Genomic DNA, 21,498 nt, shown 5'->3' on the forward strand with positions numbered 1-21,498 from the left:
AAAAATCCTTTTTTTTTTTTAAGGAATCTTGGTGAAAAAATGCACAAATATGCTGCAATAACTGTTCAAATGAAAGAATATACAAAATACCTGGTGACTACAGAGTTTAGAATGTCTTATTTTTGCCTGAGAGACCTCTCCAAAGAGGTGATACTTCGAGCTGACTCTTGAATTAGAGGTACAAGTTTGTCAGGATGTACATACTAATAAGAAAGTCCAAAGGAGTGAGACATTGCAAGATCTTAGTAGGGATGAGGCATACTTTTATATAATTTTAAGTGAAGAACTAAATAATTTTCAGCATATTAAAATGTTACACCAATCCTCTGAGTAATATATGGAATTGTTAAATCACTATATTGTACATGTGAAACTAATAAAGTATTGTATGTTAACTACATTGGAATTAAAACTTTAAAATATGACACCAACAATATTAACCAAATTACGATGGATTGATTGAAAATCTAAAACTCTCATAAATAATTATTGTGCTTGATTAAAAAAAATTTTTTTAATGTTTATTTATTTTTAAGAGAGAGACAGAGTATGAGTGGGGCTGGGGCAGAGACACAGGGAGACACAGAATCTGAAGCAGGCTCCAGGCTCTGAGCTGTCAGCACAGAGCTGGATGCAGGGCTTGAACTCATGAACCGTAAAATCATGACCTGAGCCAAAGTCGGACAAAAGTGACTGAGCCCCCCAAGCTTCCCTGTCCTTGATTTTTTGATAACTCATTTTTTGATAAACTATTGAAGAGATCAACTTCCAAGCTTTGGGTGTGACAACCTATGCTTCTTGAACAGAATGTGTTAATGTCATTCTACGTGTCAGTTTTTGCCTCTTGAGAAGTTTTGCAGGGGAACTCAGGTTGCATTGGAAAGATCTCAGAGTTAAGAAGCAGTCAGCCAAGTGAAATACATTCTAAGTCAAATGCGGACACTTTGGTAGAGCCAAAATAGATGCGTAGCTGAACTAAGTATTAATTTCTATAATTCCACCCGGATCCTTATATTTAGCTTAGAGCCAATGTTGACCTAAAACATTGTGCTACCTCAGACTTTATAACCCAAAAGCAAATTCTTTAAGAATGGAAGATACTTGAGGCAAGAAATGTTACTTTAGACCTCTGGGTTTGTGTTGGCTTTTGTTAGAATGACATTTTTCATACCATTTTTCAAGGGCTCAGTAATGTCATTCTACCTAGCATTTAATTTTGATTTTCTGCAAAGACTTTAAGGTTACTTTTTTTAAAATATGAGTTTAACACAATAGTTATGTTGCATTCTGGCATCCTGACCTTTTAAAAACACGTCATTTCATTATGTTTCAGATATGTAAGTGATGTGATCTTTTATAGCTTTGCCCGAGGGAGAACTCATAATGAAGACAGGAGCCAGCTAGAGCTCATACCCTTTGAATCTCTGACATTCTTCTTTCCAGGTAAACTATACCTGTCAACAGAGATGAGGTTTTTTAGTTCCCGGCACCTGATATAATTATGCATGCTGTTATACAGAGTGGAAGCAAAAATAAATTGCTAGGGTACAGGAAAAGATGAATCAGATCTAGTTCAATTTTTGTCCCGTTCCTATGGCTTTCCTATGGATGCGTTTCATACTGATTTCCTCCAATTCCGCATAAGCAAGGCCTATGTTGTCTACACAATGTATTTTGGAACTTGATTATTTATTGTCCTGTAATAGAGATGTTTATGTATATAACTTGTATCTCTACTTAGGCCACAATCCTTTAGTGGGAAAGAATTTTGCCTTCGACTTGTTAGTGTCCTCTTTAAACCATTATATAATTTTCAGCATATAGTAGATACTCTATAAATTTTTATGTGATTAAATTTAGTTAGCTTATCATATTTAAGAATTTATGGTAGCAGAAGACCTGTGGAAGTGTCACTAACCTAGGGGTGCTAATTGGTCATGCTAGTGAACCATGCTAGCTGCATTCCCTGGCCAACCCTACCACACCTTCCTTCCTCTTCTCAGAGTAGCTGCACACTTTGCTTTCTTCTTTTACTTGCTGTTTAACACAGGGACATACTCTGGGCAGAAGAAAATGTGCTCTTTTTCTTTAGACAAGCTCAAAAGTGATGACAAATACATCATAAAACATTACCAGTTGTTCAGGTAATATGAGGCAAATGAGATGCATTTCAGAATGCCAGATAAGAAGAGCTATATCAGTAAAACATTGCTGGTAGTAATTAAAATTATGGACAAAGGGTTAAAAGTATAAGGAATAAGTCCTGGGCAGGAAAAGAAGGGCTTAAGTTGGAAATGAGGATAAAGAGAATTGGTCAGTAGTAAGACCAGGAAAATGGGAAAGATATTGAATAGAAGGTCTGCAGGGAGCATTTAGATTTGATAATGCAAAAATCCAGGTTAAATCTGACATAAGTTCCTCTACTTGCAAAACTTAGGGCAAAATGTATCTTAAGTAGCTAGAGATGTTTTAGCTCTTTGAATATGCCCTCTAAGGAATCCAGCTCTAAGAATACCAAATGCAAGTGGGAGTGACTAAATTTAGATCTTTCACATACTGGGCAGTGTGTTAGTAAGATTAGGCTAATTGCTGTAACAAATAGACCCCAATCTGTACAGTGGCTCAAACCAAAAGAGGTTTATTTCTTGTTAAGAGTACTGGGTGTTTACCAGGTTGGCATGTAACTATCCAAGGACCTGGTTGAAAGAGGCTCCGCCATCTTTAATTAGTGGCTACCAAGGTATCGACAGAGCTGGCAGCATTATCTATATTTCAGCCAGCCATAAGGGGAAAAAGGCAGAGGGAAACAAATGTGGGACATTTTAGGGTTAGGTCCTGAAGTGGCATATATTTCCACTGACATTTATAACAATGTCTGGGACTCAGTGACATTGGTCACACCTAAATGCTAGGTATTTAAGAAACTGGAAAATTCATGGCAGATGGTGGGGGAGGCACACCTACTCAGGGGAACAAAGGATGAGAACCCTGGAAACTTCCCAAGTTTGTTTTATTAGTGTACCCGTAACACTGTGTGAGTTGATGTATGTGTGTAATTATGTCAGGTCAACTATGCATAGATCCATCACTTTTTTAAAATGTTTATTGTGAGAGAGAGAGACAGACAGACAGAGGACAGAGAGAGAGAGAGAGAGAGAGAAAATGCACACATGAGGGGCAGAGAGAGGGATAGAGAGAATCCCAAGCAGGCTCCATGCTGTCAGTGCAGAGCCCAACATGGGGCTTGATCCCATGAATCATGAGATCATGACCTGAATCAAAATCAAGAGTCAGATGCTTAACTGACTGAGCCACTCACGCACCCTTGCATAGATCCATCTTATAAACATCTCTGGGATTGAGGCACCTGAACCATGCCAAAGCCCCTTTCCATGATTCATAAAGAGTATTGTTTATTTGAACTGAAGTCATTCTCTTTACTATAAGAAAAATTTGTCCCTAGAGTTTTATTGATTAAGTGTCCTTGTACATGGTGGCATCTTATTAGCACAAGTTACAGTTAATGCCTTTGATAATCTTTTTAATTTTTAAAATTAGAAAATGCACATTGAAATATATCCAAGGTGAGATTTTTGGTGTTTATACGGAACAGTTTTATAGAATATGAAGAGTTATATAGAACATGAATAATTTAGTGCTAAACTAATCCAGCTTTGCATCACATAGTCTATAAAATATAACAGCCTTTCTGAAACTTTAATGGATTTGTACATTTCAGTTTTTTTTTTTTAACTTTGTGGCATGCTAGCACAATTACCAAAAATTACTCTGCTGGAACAGCTGTAGGCAATAGCATTAACATAACCTGTTAATGAATTAGTCTATAATGTTCTGAATTGTTCTTTCTTTGTTTTAATATGTTCCTAACATTCAAAGAGAATCACTAAAATGATTTTGACCTAAGTCAATTGCAAATGTTTGTATAACTTCATTTGGCTAAGGTTTATAAAGTACCAAACATTTGATAGAACTGTGATAACAATGGAAAAATGAAATTACATGCCACATAGTAGGTGTTAAAATTTTTGTTGACAAATGAATGAAAACATACAAGATCCCATCACTTGTCTTTTGATCTGTTTTATCACTTATTACCTGAGTAATCAATCACTCATTGAAACACCTACATATCAAGAACATTGTCCCTGATCAGTACAGGTACAACCACCAAACTTGCTCGGTAGTAGACCCATTGTAGGCTGTGATTAAACTGGCTGAGTTGTTTAAAGTCACTTCTGAGCCAAGATACAGAGAACGAAAACAGGTGTTTTATTTTGAATTATATATTTCATTTGTTTGTTAGTTGTATCTTAATTAAATAATTACAGCCTTGCTGTCACATGTTACATAGTTTACAAGTTAATTCTACATCAAGTAGACTAAATAAGAGTGTAATAAAATGTGTGTGTCTCAGTTGGAAGATTACAAGACATATATCAGATCTCAGGAAAAAAGTAGAATAGAATTTCATACTCAGTCAACTTTTTCTGTGATTATAGAAACCTGGCTTCATTCATTTACTATACTGTCAACACTTGATTATTTCTTTTTACAGGTTATTTCAGATAACCTTAAGCCTTTGCTTTTACAAAGTCACTTTACTGTGTATGAGAATGAAGTTCTTACATCAGTACAAAAATAAATTAATTGAGCATTTACTTTGTACAAGCCAATTCAGTGGAATGATTCAATTTGATTCAATTTGGTAAACATGTATCGATTGCTTTCTATGGAAAGACACCGAGCTGGTTTTATAAATATTCATATAGAATTGAATTAAGAGATATGTCTATCATTAGTGAGCTTTTGGCCTTGTTAAATGTTATGATTGTGAAAACTCATCAGTCTGCTTGATATATATCATTTCTGGAAGAAAACTCTTTGGCATCTGAAAATGCTAGTGTTGATGCATCAAAATGTAATGGCTGTATTTTATGTTTCCTTTCCTATTCATTCATGATTGAGGAAGATGGCCATATTCAGTTAGAGATGCATGTTTTGTCACACAGATATATATGCACACACTCTTTTTAGCCCCTGTTTAGCATGTACCTTGAATTCTCCCTTTTGAACTAGTTGGAATAATTGACTTCAGAAGATCAATGGACTCAGAGTGGTGATATTCTCAGGTTCCAGTGGGAAGAGTCAGAATGTCTGAAAACAACTGAAAGTGTATTTTGGGCAGAACACCCATAAAGAGAAGTCTCTTGGTGTATACCTGCCTCCCTTCCAGCCCGCCAGCCTTTGCAGAGCCATCTCTCCCAGTGCTCTTGGCTTATCTCCTGTCCGTGGAAAGGTCCCACTCAGTCATATCCTCTAGCAAGGTGTCAACACTTCAGAGCCTACTCTTCTCATCAGGGATTCAGAAAATCACTCCCTCTGCTTAGCCTAGCAGGATGTACTCGAAGTCTGTTCTTGTAAGCTTAGTTCCACTTGATTCCAAAACCGATGAGACCAAAATATTACACAGTGTCATAGGCTTTTTTTCCTTCTAGAGTGTGGTTTGGGACATGCACAAAATGTCTAGTGAGACTTGTGTTGGGGAGGGAATCCCAGCAGTTGATGGGTTTGGTTGTATAATCTGTATTTCCACTGCGTGTGACGGACACACTGCTAAAGCCATGGCAACTAGTTTGCACTCTCGGTCCAAATGGGATTTGAGACTATTCTTAGAACTCCAGAAGGTAGGACTAGGTGCCCTATTCCTTTGCCTTTCCCAGTACACCTTTTCATGTACTGGATGTGATTTCTGGTCTCCACATGACTTGACAGCCTCTGTTACTGAGATGTCTGTGTTCCCACACAGTGTTCAACACATGATTCTACCGCTTGTGTATCAGTATCCAGCTCAGTTTGTTCTCTTGTATTATCTGGGACTTGATAATTTGTACTAGTGTCCTCTTTGCCCCAGTGATTTCATCCTTAGCCTCAATCTTACACTTGTCTCTGCTTTTCCCCATCTCTCTGACAGGATATTTCAGCATACCATGTGTCCAAGTATACTTCACCTATGATTGTTTTACAAGATCTGCCTTTTTTTTTTTCAATATATGAAGTTTATTGTCCAATTGGTTTCCATACAACACCCAGTGCTCATCCCAAAATGTGCCCTCCTCAATACCCATCACCCACCCTCTTTTTACTGTCTCCATAGTTTTATATTTTCCAAAATGTCACTAGTTATCATATAATAGGTAGCCTTTACAAACTGTCATCTTTCACTTAAGCAATATGCACTTAAGATTCCTCCTTAATGTCTTTTTGTGGTTTGATAGCTCATTTCTTTTTATTGCTGAATAATATTCTATTATATTAAGGTACTCAGTTTATCCATTTACCTACTCAAGGACATCTTGGTTGCTTTTAAGCTTCAGCTATTATAAATAAAGTTGCCAGAAATATGTGTGAGTAGGTTTTTGTATAGGTAGATGTTTTTAACTAAATATCAAAGAGTATAATTGCTATATCATATGATAAGTGTATATTTAGTGTGATAAGAAGAGTAAGTTCTGAAGTGTTGAAGCCTTTGCTAGAGAGGATACTACTGTGGGAATTTTTCCATGGGCACCAATAAATGAGAGTTCCTATTGTTCCACAACCTCACTAGCATTTAATGTAGTCATTGTTTTGGATTTTAATCATTCTAATAGTTGCATATTGGCATATCACTGTGGTTTTAATTTGCATTTTCCTAATGACTTAGGATGACACTTTTCATATGCTTAATGGTCATTGGTATATATTCTTTGGTGTGGTGTCCATATCTTTCGTTTATTTTAAAAATTGAGTTGTTTGTTTCAAAAATAGAAATACTGTATGATCCAATCGTTCTAGTACTCACTATTTACCCAAAGAAAACAAAAAAAACACTTGTTGAATTTTAAAAATTCATTCTGTATTTTGGACACAAATTATTTACCAGATATGTGTTTTGCAAATATTTCCTCCCAGTGTGTTGTTTCTGTTGTTTGTCTTTTAATTGTTTTAGCAGTGTCTTTCACAGAATAGAAGTTTGTAATTTTAATAAAGTCCAACTTGATTAATTTTTTTATGGATCATGCTTTTAGTATGTATCTAAAAACTCATTGCCAAACCCAGGGTTACCTGGATTTTCTCTTATATTATCTTCTAGGAATTTTGTAGTTTTGTCCTTTATGCTTAGGTCCATAATCCATTTTAAGGTACTTTTTGTGAAAGGTCTCTGTCTAAATTCGTGTGTTTTTTTTGCTTTTGTTTTTGTTTTTTTGCATGTGGATGTCGTGTTGTTCCAGTACCACTTGTTGAAAATACCTTTTCTCCAGTTGACTAAATTTGTGTGTGTCTCTTCCTGAGCTTTTGATTGTGCCCCACTGATCTATTCATCTATTCTTTTGTCAATACTCTACTGTCTTGATTACTGTAACTTTGTAGGAAGTTGTGACTTTGGGTAGGGTTAATCTTTAGACTTTGTTCTACTTTTGCAATATTGTGTTGGCTCTTTCAATATTCTGGGTCTTTTGTCTTTCATATAAATATTAGTAAGAGTCACTTTGCCAACATCCACAAAATGACTCACTGGGATTTTGATTGGGATTACATTGAATATATAGATCAAGTTGGAAAGTTCTGAAATACTAACAGTATTGAGTTTTCCTATCTGTGAATGTGGAATGTGGCTCAATTTGTGTAGACTTTTCTTCAATTTCTTTCATCACTTTTATAGTTTTCCTTGTATGGGTCTTATAATTTTTTTAGATTTATGTATAAGATTTATTATTGTTTTGTTGCTGTAATTACTATTATTATTTGGTTGTGGGGCAAATGGTTTTGTGTTTTTAATTTCAAACTCTGTTCATTGCTAGTATATGGAAAGCAATGTAAATTCCTCACTTTTTACAACAATATGCTAACTTTACTACCTACACATCTGGTCTCCAAAGCAATGTTGATATCCTGTAATCAAAATATGGAACATTTGTTAATCAGTGAGTCAGTGAGAACTAAAACTCAAATTGACTACTAATGAGCTCCTTAAAAGTCTTAACTGAGGCAACAAGGGGGAGAGGTAACTGTCCGTTTGTAGATTCTCTGCTCTAACACTAAAAACTTCTATACTCCATACTCAAGAAAGTCATGTGCCTATGATCTGTCCTGATCAATCCCTGACAACTTGCTTTTATAACTACACTTCTGGAAAATGCCCAATTTGTGACCATCACCACGTGGGTGAAGGTCAGCTAATCGACAGTAGCTTCATTATGGCTGACTTGTGAGACAATTCTACAGCTTGAGATACTTCCACTTTTAGACACTTTCATAGCTACTAAAGATCACCTAATTCTTAATCACTGTTGCTTCTAAAAGTTCACCAATCCTTGAACTCTGTGTGTCTCAAAACCCTCATAAAATCATCATCTTGCTTTGATCAGTAATACTGAGCTCTATTGATATAGATCTCCCTTGCTTACAAAACATTCCATGAAGCTTTTGTTTCAAACATTGAGAGGTGGTCCCTTTAATAAATAAGAGCTTTATTCTCCCCTTTTATCAATTAGGCTAAAAGAAATAACAGCTGTGGATTGCATTATTTTATGCCCATATAGAAACTTTTTTTTTAAATTTAGTTTTGAGAGAGAGACAGAGAGAGAGAGAGACAGAGCATAAGCAGGAGAGGAGCAGAGAGAGGGGGACCCAGAATCTGAAGTAGGCTTCAGGCTGGGAGCTGTCAGCACAGAGCCCAACACAGGTCATGAGATCATGACCTGAGGTGAAATTGGACACTCAACTGACTTAGCCATCCAAGTACCCTAGGGCTGGGTAGAAACTCTTTATTTATTTTTTATTTTTAATGTTTATTTTTGAGAGAGACAGAGTACAAGTGGAGGAATGATAGAGAGAGAGGAGAACAGAATCTCAAGCAGGATCCAGCCTCTGAGCTGTCAGCACAGAGCCCTATGCAGGGCTCAAACTCAAGGACTGTGAGATCATGACCTAAGCTGAAGTCAGACACTTAACCAACTGAACCACCCAAGTGCCCCATGAAACTCTTAATAGAACTATTCTTTTAGCATTTTCTTGGCTTTTTTTAATTTTGGTCACAAATTTGCAAAAAACATGAATATACTTTCCTTATCTTTTGTAAAACAGCTACTTAATTCATTTCTCAATAGCTAGGAAAATATTCTTTATGTAAAGAAACTTTTGTACATTTCTCTCAGAGTTTAATGCCAGGTAAAATTGTCCCCCCTAAGCAAATGATTTCCTTTTTTTCTTTGGCTGCCATGAATCTCAGCACTATCTTTTCTAACCAGTTATATGACTTACTTCTCACTTTAAGATTATGTTCTTAACCATAATGACACATGGCTTTCATTTATTTTCAATTTTTTTGTTACTGTAATCCTTAGTATAATGTTTTTATCGCATTTGATGTTTGCTTAACCTGCCTCAAAATTCCATTTTGGGGACCAGGTATGGAAAAATTTTATAATACATTTTTTTCAGAAACATTTTGATAACACTGTAATATTTGCACACTTCTTCCTCTTCTCAGTCACTTTCACCTTTAATAAGAATATTTCTTTATGTTTTTATAATATCTAGAATTTGGCAGCAATATTTTAATAAAGTCAGTCAACTGAAATTATATTTTCACAAATCATTTCTAACACTGATATGCCCTAGGGCAAAAATTATGTGTCATAATATTCTCAGCATAACTGGTGAAAGGTCAATCCCCCATAGCAGTTAATTGGCCAAGTGTACAATTGCCTTTGAAAGTGTTAAAACGGGGGTGCCTGGGTGGCGCAGTCGGTTAAGCGTCCGACTTCAGCCAGGTCACGATCTCGCAGTCCGTGAGTTCGAGCCCCGCGTCAGGCTCTGGGCTGATGGCTCGGAGCCTGGAGCCTGTTTCGGATTCTGTGTCTCCCTCTCTCTCTGCCCCTCCCCCGTTCATGCTCTGTCTCTCTCTGTCCCAAAAATAAATAAAAAACGTTGAAAAAAAATTAAAAAAAAAAAGGAAGTGTTAAAACGTTAATAGCAGTAATGTACTACAGTAAAAGATAGCATCTTAACCTTGAAGCATTGGTGGTAGCAGTGGGAATCAAAATGAATATTTCTAAGTGTTTACTTCACTCCTCTACCCAGCAAAGTAATAGATTAGCTAATCGAAGCAGTTGACATCCTGTGTAGAAGAGTAGTTTTCACAACAGATATAACAAAGTACACATCCCAAATACACATCCCAAATATGAGACTGATTTTAAATCTGATATACATATATCAGATATAAATATATCAGGCTTAAAATATGTATAAATATATAAATACAAATATCCCTCTGTTCCACTGCACGTTTCTTACACACATCCAATAACTTGCATTAGGTTCCTTGAAACTAATTTATGTGGCTGGAATTACAGCCATTGCTCTTCCTATGGATAGCTTTTGCTTTCCTCTAATGAACACAGGTTCTATCAAGAGATGGAATAAATCATGGTGCCCATGGTATGGTTTAAGGAGATGATAAAAAGGGCTTATTACAATACATTTTTCTTCCCCTTTTTCACAGATACTATTCTGCTTTAAATCTGTCCTTAGAATGGATATGGAAAGGGGAATGAATACACAGTAGAAGAGAAATAGAGATTACTCTCTTCGAATTCTAAAAAAAAAGGCAAAACCTACATCATTAACACCAATTAGTCTTTTTCCAGGGAGTTTAGTAGATAGCTTTAGTGGACATAGTACAGTAAGTTCCTGTTTCTTGAGGAGATAGAGATAGACAGACAGACAGATGGAGACAGACAGACAGGCAGACTGTCTTCTCTGAGGCACAGGATGAATAAATAACCCTAGGATCCTGGAGTGAGAAGGGCAATGGTGCAAGATGTTTGAAGAACTCTGAAATTAGGTTCATGATGCAGAATGAGCAGTCTTTAAAAATTTTTTATTACATTTATTTATTTTTGATAGAGAGAGACAGAACACAAGTGGGGAAGGGGCAGAGAGAGAAGGAGACACAGAATCAGAAGCAGGCTCCAGGCTTGGAGCTGTCAGCACAGGGCCTGACACGTGGCTCATACTCACAAACCGTGAGATCATGACCTGAGCCGAAGTTGGATGCTTAACTGACTGAGCCACTCAAGCACCCACAGAATGAGCAGTCTTAAGAAGTAAGAAGTAATGGGAAAAATACAAGGCTGTACATTGGGACTCTATTTTAACCTTAAATATATTCCTGATTAATAGTGAATTTAGGTTCAGAGGACAAAGGCGGGTTAGTTTCAGGTCCAGCAACCTGTAATATCAGGAAAGGAAGGGGAGGTAATCCCATTCTTTGCCTTTTTTCTTGATTCTTTCTCAAATGACCTTGTCTTTAATGAATATAAGGTTTAGGTAGTATTAAGTGTCAACATGGCAGCAAATACAATACTAAAAAAGAAGCCATCTGTTTTTCCAGGAAAGATAGAAAATTACTACCAAAGCAAGCCTCTCTGATGTTTGCAGTAGTCTCTATCTGTTCCCAAAACCACTGGAATGGAAGTTGCCAGACACCCATTTTTGTCTTCCTTCTCTGCTGATTTTCTCAGCAGAGAATATCCTCAAAATTGAGGATACCCCCAGCATTATTTACATCCAATATTCAGACATTTTCCCAGGATGAGGCCAAGAGAGGCTAATGTCTCTAGGCCTGTTTTGAAGACTCTTAGCTGTGAGCATCTGAGAGACCACTACTGAGAATGAATGAGTTGGCTCTAGCATAATACATTTTTAAAAGTTCCAAATTTTTGTTTTATTTTCATATATATACTTAAAATTTTTTTTACATTTATTTATTTTTGAGAGAAAGAGAGAGAGAGAGAGAAATAGAGGGGTCGGGGGGAGGGAGAGAGGGAGAATGAGCAGGGGAGGGGCAGAGAGAGAAGGAGACACAGAATCCAAAGCCGGCTCCAGGCTCGGAACTGTCAGCACAGAGCCGGATGCGCATCTTGAACTCACAAACTACGAAATCATGACCTGAGCCGATAGCTGGATACTTAACTGACTGAGCCACCCAGGTGCCCCTATTTTTGTATATTTTAAAATATCCTATCAACTTACTATGTTTCCTCATTTGAAACCAAGGCAGAACAGGTAATATGGTAGTTTTATTCATCTAAGGCTATACTTTGGTGATTTCATTTCCTATTTAAAATAATCATGCTGTATATTATCACCTGTATGACACAGGACCTATTGGTAGTGATAACCCTATTCACAAGCCATAGTTAATTTTTACCTTTATTGAAACTCTTCAGTGAGCCGTCTGCTTCATATTGTCACATTGGTAGTGCCACCAGCAGCAGCATAACAATTGCCATTTATTTAGCAATATCCCTGTATCAGACCCAAGGCTAAAGACCAATTTCTTCTCATGCACTTGTTACATAAACTATGGCAGGTAATATTCTCCCCATTTGATAGAGGAGAAGACTGAAGCTGAATGACGTTCAATAATTCGTACTGGGTCACACAGATAGAAAGTGGCAAGAGTTCATTCCTCCTGATACTACACTCTACAAATAAGGATGCTGAGGCCCAGTAAGACCAGAATGAAGGGCACACGGTAAGTGACAAATTTAAAATCAGATCTGTCTGAACTCTCGCAGAACATGTTCTTAAAATTGTATCCTATATTCCTCATTCCGTGTTTGTTTCTCTGCCCTCTCTGAAGTGTAGCAAGAGGAAGAAAAGCTGTGAATTAAAGAGTTTTGAACTGGAAACTTAGGAAACCTTCCCATTTTATGCGTTTAATAAACAGGCATAATTCTATGCCTGAGGTCATGCTTTTAGAAGGAATACTTCAGATTCGAGCTGTTAGCTTGGCAGTGGTCTCAAGAATGTTTCTTGATGACCTCATTGTTGCTAATTAATCACTAGCATATAGACAACACAAAGTTATTCATATAAAAAATAGAGGCAGCTAACAGTAGCTTGCTTCAGAAATCATTTTTATTGAAGAAGAGAGAAAATGTGAAATGGGTTTCACTGGAAAGTATTGTAAGAGCTCTGTATGACTAATTCCTAAGCTCACACTTGGGCTGAGTCCTGGTGGCTTTGCAAATGAATTTAAAAAGAAAGGGCAGACAATAGGAAGGCTGGTTCACTTTCATTGCCTTCAGCTGGAAACAAGCTAGTGCCCACCTCCACCAAAGCTGTGTCTGCACTGGCTGCCTCAAGTACAAGTGTATTCTACAATGTGGTCTTGCAGGTTTTCATTCTCCTCCCTCAATGACTTTTATATCAAAGCTGCTTTATTTTCAAGTTCACATAATGGGACTGCAACCTAATACTTGCCAAGCTCTCATTGATCCTTGGTGTGGAATAAATGTGAACACTGCCTCATTAATCCTCTCCACGGTCCTTGGAGAGAAGTGGCAAGCAATATCCCATCCATTTTGCGGTGGAGGAAAGAAGGGAAAAGTAAATTGCACACTTTGCATCTGTGCCCAGCCTTCTGGACATTTCCATCTGGATATCCTGCTGGCTTGTTAAACTCAACTTACCCTGAACTGAACTCATTCTCTTCTTCTTTTCCAAAATACATCCTTCTTTCTGGACATTGTGTCTTGGTTAATGGGACTACTATACACACAATTCCCTTGGTAGAAGCCTCTGAGTCATCTTTAATTTCTCTCACTTTCTATATTCCATCAGTTATAATGTTAGCTTCCTTTTCCACAGAAATAGCTCTGAAATTCGTCTCTTCTCTTCCAACAACCATGCCCCAGTCTTTTGCTCTACCCAGTGTCTCATCATTCCTTCTCCAGATTAATGCCAAAACATAAAAAATAAGATAAAAAACCCCACATTTATATCCAATTTAGGTTTTTCAATTTGTCCTTTATACTGTCTCAAAAAAACAAAAACACAAATCAAAAACAGTCTTCCTGACAACAAGGCATTATTTTGTTATTTTCTGCTCAAAAAAGTCTGATGGCCTCATATGACCAACAAACACAATGTTGACCCTTGTCTCATCAAAGAGATGTTTTATAATTGGGCACAAGTCACACCTTCAGTCTGAGAACTTGTCTACCACTTCTTGTTACCGTGTACTACCTACTTTAAAAAAATTCTTTTTTAAATATATGAAATTTATTGTCAGATTGGTTTCCATACAACACCCAGTGTCCATCCCAAAAGATGCCCTCTTCAATACCCATCGCCTACCCGCCCCTCCCTCCCACCCCCCATCAGCCCTCAGTTTGTTCTCAATTTTTAAGAGTCTCTTATGCTTTGGCTCTCTCCCACTCTAACCTCTCTCTTTTTTTTTTTCCTTCCTCTCCCCCATGGGTTCCTGTTAAGTTTCTCAGGATCCACAGAAGAGTGAAAACATATGGTATCTGTGTTTCTCTGTATGGCTTATTTCACTTAGCATAACACTCTCCAGGTACTACCCACTTTAGACACAGGGCCATGTTGCTGTTCCCCAAGTGCTTTTCCCTGTCCCCTAACTTAGGTTCATGATGAGTTTGCCTTTCTCTCAGCTGATTAGTCAGGCAAATTTATAGTCATTTTTTAAGGCCCAATTCTTATGTTACATCTTATTTGTTATCTTTTTTGGCTCATCCATCTGCCTACTTTCTTAATTAACCTCTCCTTCTGGGTTTTCATAACAATTTGTTACCATTTATCGCACTTTGTTTTATAGTTAATTATCAGCATTTCTCAAAATAGGCTTTAAGTTCCTTGAGGACAGAGCCCATATTTTATTCATCTCTGAACTATTTTTTAAAATTAAAATTATTTTTTTTTATTTAGAGAGAGAAATAACATGTGCGGGAGAGGGAAGAAAGAGAGGGAAGAAAGAGGGGAAGAAAGAGAGAATCTCAAGCAAGCTCCATACTTAGCATGGAGTACGACATGGGGCTCCATCCCACGACTCTGGGATCATGACCTGAGCCCATGCTATAGTATCAAGAGTTGGAAGCTCATCCTACTGAGCTACTTCGGTGCCCCTTGTCTCTGAATTATTAGTACTGAGTATAGTGCTGGGTACTTACTTGGTGCTAAATAAATTTGTATATCAATTTATAATAAATAATTGTTTAAAAACAAATTTTATCATATTTAATACAGTAAACCTGTAACATAGGTATTTCTGATCCCTAATTTGCAGATAAACAAACTGAGCCCTAAAGAAATAAAAATACTTTTCCATGGCCTGTTTAGCATGAGAGCCAGTATGTAAACCCAGGATCCCTATCTATAAACCCTGATTTTAGTCCTCTGTACTGGACTGCACATAAGCAGAGGTATAATTGGAAATTTGGTACAGTGCCCAATTTTGATAAAACAAGCATTTCTGGTTACTACAACTTGTTAGATGTTGTTCATATTGAGGGATTATCAATGTCCAAAGTATTGTCCATCATTCCTAGTGTTTTCTGTACCTGAAGCACATAAATTCTACCATATTTATGTGTGGAGTAACAATAGACCCTGTATGGAATTGAATAGAAATGATGTTTAAAAATTATTGATTGTATAATGGAATCTAGTCAAAGGAATTTTGCTGTGCTTGGTCATTTTCTCTTTCTATCCTCAAACCTCACAATATGTTGCTGAGTATTGATGAAAAAAAAATGCACACAACTTGGTTGGTTCGTAGAATTAGTCCATACTGTTACTGGAGGGAGGTATGGAAAAGCTTTTCTTCTTCTAGATTTTTTTCCTCTATGACCTGAAAATCCTCCCATTAAAGTCATTAGTAGCAGACCACAAACATGGACATTTCTTTTAGGAGGTCTTGGAGTATATCTCTTTGCATTGTCCATATTTACTTTTTGGAGTAGCTATTACTTGTCTTATCTACAGCTAATATAGGGTCTCACCTTTAATTATTAGCTCCAAATTAATCTAGACTGCTTAGTAAACAGATAGTCTTCAGCCTTGTTTGCTTTCCTTTCTTAATCCAGATACTTAAAAGAACAGAGGACAAGTTGGCAGTTTAGAACTCTAATTTAGTAGAGATGGTCAAAGACCCCCAAGGTAATGGACCCTATTAAGGTCTACCTTTCCTTTCTGATAGTCCCAATACACCTCCAACATCGGTTACTAAGCCCTGCATTGTCAAGTCTTCCCAACTCCTCACTCAAACATTCTGTTTTCTGTTGCCCACTTCACATTCTAGCAAAAACTGTTCCTTACTAATTTAAGAGCATCTAGCTTTAATACCATATAGATACACAGCTTTTGATGATTTTAACTTCTGAATTCTGCTTCAACTTGTAATGGCAATGACTGATGTTTACTTAAGCACCAAGCACTTTAAGTACTTTAATGAAAGTAGTAGATCAATTGGAAATACAGCCTTGATTCTTTAATACTCTCCCAGTCTCACCCCTCTCTCAGGTATGCACATCTATTTTCCTACCAAGAAGTAAAGTTTATTTCTCCATCTCTCGAATCTAGGACCTTACATTTTGCTTTGGACTACAGAATGTACTTGAGTTGACAGTGTGCTGGTTCTGAGTGAAGGCCTCAAGGGTCCTTTCTCTTGGAGCTCCACCACTGTCATGTGAAGAAACCTGGACTAGCTGTTGGATGATGGGATCCATGTGGAAGAGAGGCCAAGTGTCCTCGCTAGGACCATCTTAGGCCAGATTATACCAGCTAACCCCCAAACTTGTAAGAGAGCTGCCTGTTCAATACACAACTAATTGTGGATGTAACAGTGAGCCCAGCTGACACTAACCAAAACACCCATGTGTTCCATAGACTCCAAGAATAATGCATGGTTATTGTTTTAAGCCATTGGATTTTGGGTGGTTTGTTTCACAGCAATAGGAAATTACAGTCTAATGCTTTACTCAGCTATTTTACCTATGTTCATAAACCACTGACTATTTTCCACTAACCGCAAAGATATTGGCACTCTCTACCTCCTATTTGGTGCCTGAGCTGGCATAGTAGGAACCACCCTTAGCCTTCTTTTTTTTTTTTTTTTAATGTTTTTATTTATCATTGATAGACAGAGAGACACAGAGCGTGAGCAGGGGAGGGGCAGAGAGATCGGGAGACACTGAGTCCGAAGCAGGCTCCAGGCTCTGAGCTGTCAGCACAGAGCCCAACGCGGGGCTCGAACTCACCAACCGTGAGATCCTGACCTGAGCCGAAGTCGGTCGCTTAACCAACTGAGCCACCCAGGTGCCCCAGGAACCATCCTTAGCTTTTTAATTCGAGCTGAACTCAGCCAACCCTGCACTCTACTAGGAGATGATCAGATCTTTAATGTAATTGTCACTGTTCATGCATTAGTAATAATCTTCTTTATGGTAATACCAATCATCATCGGGGGCTTTGGGAACTGATTGGTGCCATTAATAATTGGAGCATCTCATACAGCATTCCCTCAAATAAATAATACAAGGTTCTGACTTCTTCCCCCATCCTTCCTACTCTTACTTGCATCATCAATAGCAGAGGCCTGTGCAGGAACCAGATGAACCGTACATCCTCCTCTAGCTGGCAACCTAGCCCATGCAGAAGCATCTGTGGACCTCACCATTTTTTCCTTGCATCTTGCAGGTGTTTCTTTAATTTTAGGTGCTATTAACTTCATTACTACAATCATTAACGTAAAACCCCCTGCAATATCTCAATACCAGACACCCCTGTTTGTCTGATCTGGCCTAATTACTTCCGTCCTGTTACTCCTATCACTACCAGTATTAGCAGTTGGAATTACTATATTACTGACAGACAAAAACCTAAATACTACTTTCTTAGATCCTGCTGGGGGAGGAGATCCCATCTTATGTCAACACTTACTCTGATTCTTTGGACACCCAGAAATCTATATTCTAATTCTACCAAGTTGTGGAATAATTTCACATATTGTTACCAATAGGTGACAATATTCAGGCAAAAAAGGAACCCTTTGGTTATATGGGAATAATCTGGGCAATAATATCCATTGGTTTCCTAGGTTTCATTGTATGAGCCCATCATATGTTCACTGTGGGAACAGACGTTGTCACACAAGCATACTTTACATCAGCCATTATAATTATTGCCATCCCTACTGGGGTAAAAGTATTCAGCTGACTTGCCACCCTTCATGAAGGAAATATTAAATGATCCCCAATGTATTATGAGCCTTGGGCTTTATTTACTGCAGGGGGCCTAACAGGCATTGTACTAGCCAACTCTTCATTAGATATTGTTCTTCATTACACGTACTATGTAGCAGCACACTTCCATTACCTATTATCAATAGGGGCAGCGTTTGCTGTCACAGAAGGTTTTGTTCACTGTTTTCCCCTATTCTCAGGATACACTCTTGATAATACCAGAGCAAAAAATCCACTTCACAGTTACATTTGTAGGCTTCAACATAACATGTTTCCCTCAACATTTCCTCGGATTATCTGGAATACCTCGACATTGCTCTGATTACCCAGATGCATACACAACTTGAAACGCAATCTCCTCAGTAAGCTCTTTGATTTCATTAATAGCAGTGATACTAATAATCTTTATAGTATGAGAAACCTTTGCATCCAAACAAGGAGCAGCAACAGGAGAGGCTGAGGAAATTTAGGGTTAGCAACATTAAGTTCCTTATTCAACTTCTCACCATAAGTGATAGGGTCAGGATTTTAGCCAAGATGGTCTTAACTAGAGTTTGCATACTTAAATATTATGTAACCCTGTTCCCATTCAGGGACATATAATTTATAACTTAATTCATGGACTCATTACATCTTTAAGAGAAATAATTTAGTTCACCCTCCTTGATTTTTATTTGAAGAGATAGAGACCCAGAGTTTACTGATTTGTCCAAAGTTATAAAGTCACACCATAGACTGAAGGTTTTTTTTTTTATTTCTCCTTAGTAACTCATAATTTATCTTTCTTGGTCAAGAGCATGTCTTTTTCTGTTGGGTAATTGCGAGTTTCTTGAGATTTTGTTCTTTGTCTATGTCTGCCTGGGTATCCAGCACAGTGCTGAGCTCTTCAAGGGTTTAGAGAATATTTATTAACTGACTAATTGTTTGCTTGCTTGAATTTATTTGCTTCTTAAATCTTCATTACTTGGGTAGCAGGCAAAGTGGCCATGGCTAGCAATACCATAGTGGGGGAAGGCTGGCCAGCCAGCCAGTATGAAGGCTGTCTGCTCAGGCTTATATCCACATGGAAATTCTCATCCTCTGCAGTTTTTATATTTCTTTCCTAGGAGGTACAACATCTTTGTTTGCTGAATTAACAGGGCTGTATTTTGTCAATGTGCCTGATAAAGAAAAGTGCCCCCTCATTTGGGAGAAACTTCTTCTATGAGACTAGACTTAAGTTCCAGACTTTTGCATTCATATATTGCTTACTAAGCAACTGTCCTTTAAGCCCTGAGACAAATTTAAGCAAAAGTCATTTGGATAAGATCACGTAGCATCCAATTCAACCAAGTCTTTAAATTTTGGCTATTTCTATAAGCCAGGGAATTCAGCTATGAGATAGAATCAGTTAAACTGATGATATGAAAGGTAGATATGCTCTGGGGCAAAAGGCTTTAAATATCCATTTTTTTTCCTATTTCTTGCTCTTATCCTTTGCAGAATAGCATGGCAAAGCAAAATTAGTGATTTTCTTTCTATCATACTGCACATCCTCCATGAAATCTCACAGCAGACACTCGTAGTCATTCCACAGTGCCACTAAAGATTTTTGATATGCTTAGGGAAAAAGATTGTGCTTCCTTCACACTTGCTCCTTTCCCTTGATTTGCTCCTGTCTGCTCCTATATAATATATGTGGATTAATGACAGATTTTCTAGAGATTGGAGATGGATTTCTAGTCATATGATAGGGTAACAACAGAGGCTGGTATAATTTTAGGCCAATTAAATGTAAAATGTAAAACTGTTATTTTGTTTTTAATTTTCTTGAGAAAAATTGGGGAACTATAAATCGCCTCATTAATCTGAAAATGTGATCATCTTTTAGAAATTAGGTTGTGTTTTTAACATTTGAGTGTCAAACATTCAACTTTTAAATTGTTAATATTTCAGGATAGTTTAGGAGAAAGTACTAGATTAAATAATAAGGTAGGGTGGGTGATCAAATTCCTTCTACTATCATTCTCTATAGACTTCACTTTCTTAAAAGCATCCTGTTTCCTTTACTGAGATGGGCTACTCTTTTTCTGCCTTTCATTGCTCTCTTGCCAACTGGAATTAGACCAAGGCTACGATAAGAGATCACACACTGGCTGACATCAAGAAGTGAAACCGAATCTCATTAAAATTCTCCTTCTCATTAAAGAAAAAAAATGGTGCAAATGTGGTTCTACTGTCTCTGTTTTGGGCAAACATATAAAAGTAACATTCTCATTAGTCAGATGCATTTAACTTTTTCAAGGCACGCCAAATTCTGCAGCATACTGGGTTGTTAGAACTGTGTGTGTGTGTGTGTGTGTGTGTGTGTGTGTGTGTGTGCGCGCGCATGTGCCAGCATCTGTGGTGCTGAGAAGTCAACAGGGAAAGGGCAGAAAAAGGATTTTCCTCCTGAATGCTGCTTTTTTGCCTCAGTGTTTCTCAGGTGATTATAACTAGACAGGAAGCCCTGGTGTTGGCATTTCACCATCATCATTCTACTGTAGAGGGATAGCAAAACTTGCTTTCACCTTTGGCTTTTCAGCTGCTGAGAAAAGGAATTATTTTTCTAAGAGATTACACTCAAAAAAATGGTGACAAAACTGATGGGTGTTAAGTATCCATAATAAAAAAAAAAGTAGAATTAGTCAAGCCACATATTCTTTGAAATTTAATAAAAAATCTCCCTCTGTAAAACGTATGACTTTATCATTTTGGCATGGGAAATCAGAACATAAATACTCTATTTACCAGAGAAATGTTTTAAGGACCCCTGAACGCTTGTTGCATCCTCCTAACATGACCATTAACAGGCCTCAAGTCCTTGCTGGCTGTTGGCCAAAGACAACATTTCCTCATTCTTTGAGTTTCTCCATAGGGCAGTTCACAACGTGGCAGCTTGCCTTTCCCACAGTGTGGGAGAGGGAGGAGAGAGAGAGAGAGAGAGAGAGAGAGAGAGAGAGAGAGAGAGAGAAGTTGTGCCAGATGCCAGCCTGTCTCTTTGTAACCTACTCTTAGAAGGAGTTTCTCATTACCTTTCTGTATTCTGTTCATTAGAAGTGAGCTGCTCACTTCTGCTCCCTCAAGGAGAGCAAATTCTATAAGCACCATTTTAGAGGCTACTTACCACAAACTGTATGATTCATAAAATTGGATTTCAGGAGTTATTAGACGTTTTGTGGGAAGTTTGTCTTTTTATACACTGACTATAATAAAATATTGACATTTTAGTTTATTTTCATGGCACTCACATTCTGCATTCGATTTATTTTATTTTTATTTTATTTTTAAAATATTTACTTATTTTGAGAGAGAGAAAGAGTGGGAAAGGGAGTGGGGGAGGGGCAGAGAGAGAAGGAGA

General features: G+C 37.5%; 1 pseudogene; it reads left to right on the forward strand.

The window, feature by feature from the left end:
* LOC125935224 (cytochrome c oxidase subunit 1-like) overlaps window positions 1-18,589 on the forward strand; it is a 52,231-nt pseudogene extending 33,642 nt beyond the window's left edge.
* Window positions 18,590-21,498: the final 2,909 nt, after the last annotated feature.

Source organism: Panthera uncia (genome assembly GCF_023721935.1).
Source record: "Panthera uncia isolate 11264 chromosome A1 unlocalized genomic scaffold, Puncia_PCG_1.0 HiC_scaffold_17, whole genome shotgun sequence".
Lineage (NCBI taxonomy): Eukaryota > Metazoa > Chordata > Mammalia > Carnivora > Felidae > Panthera > Panthera uncia.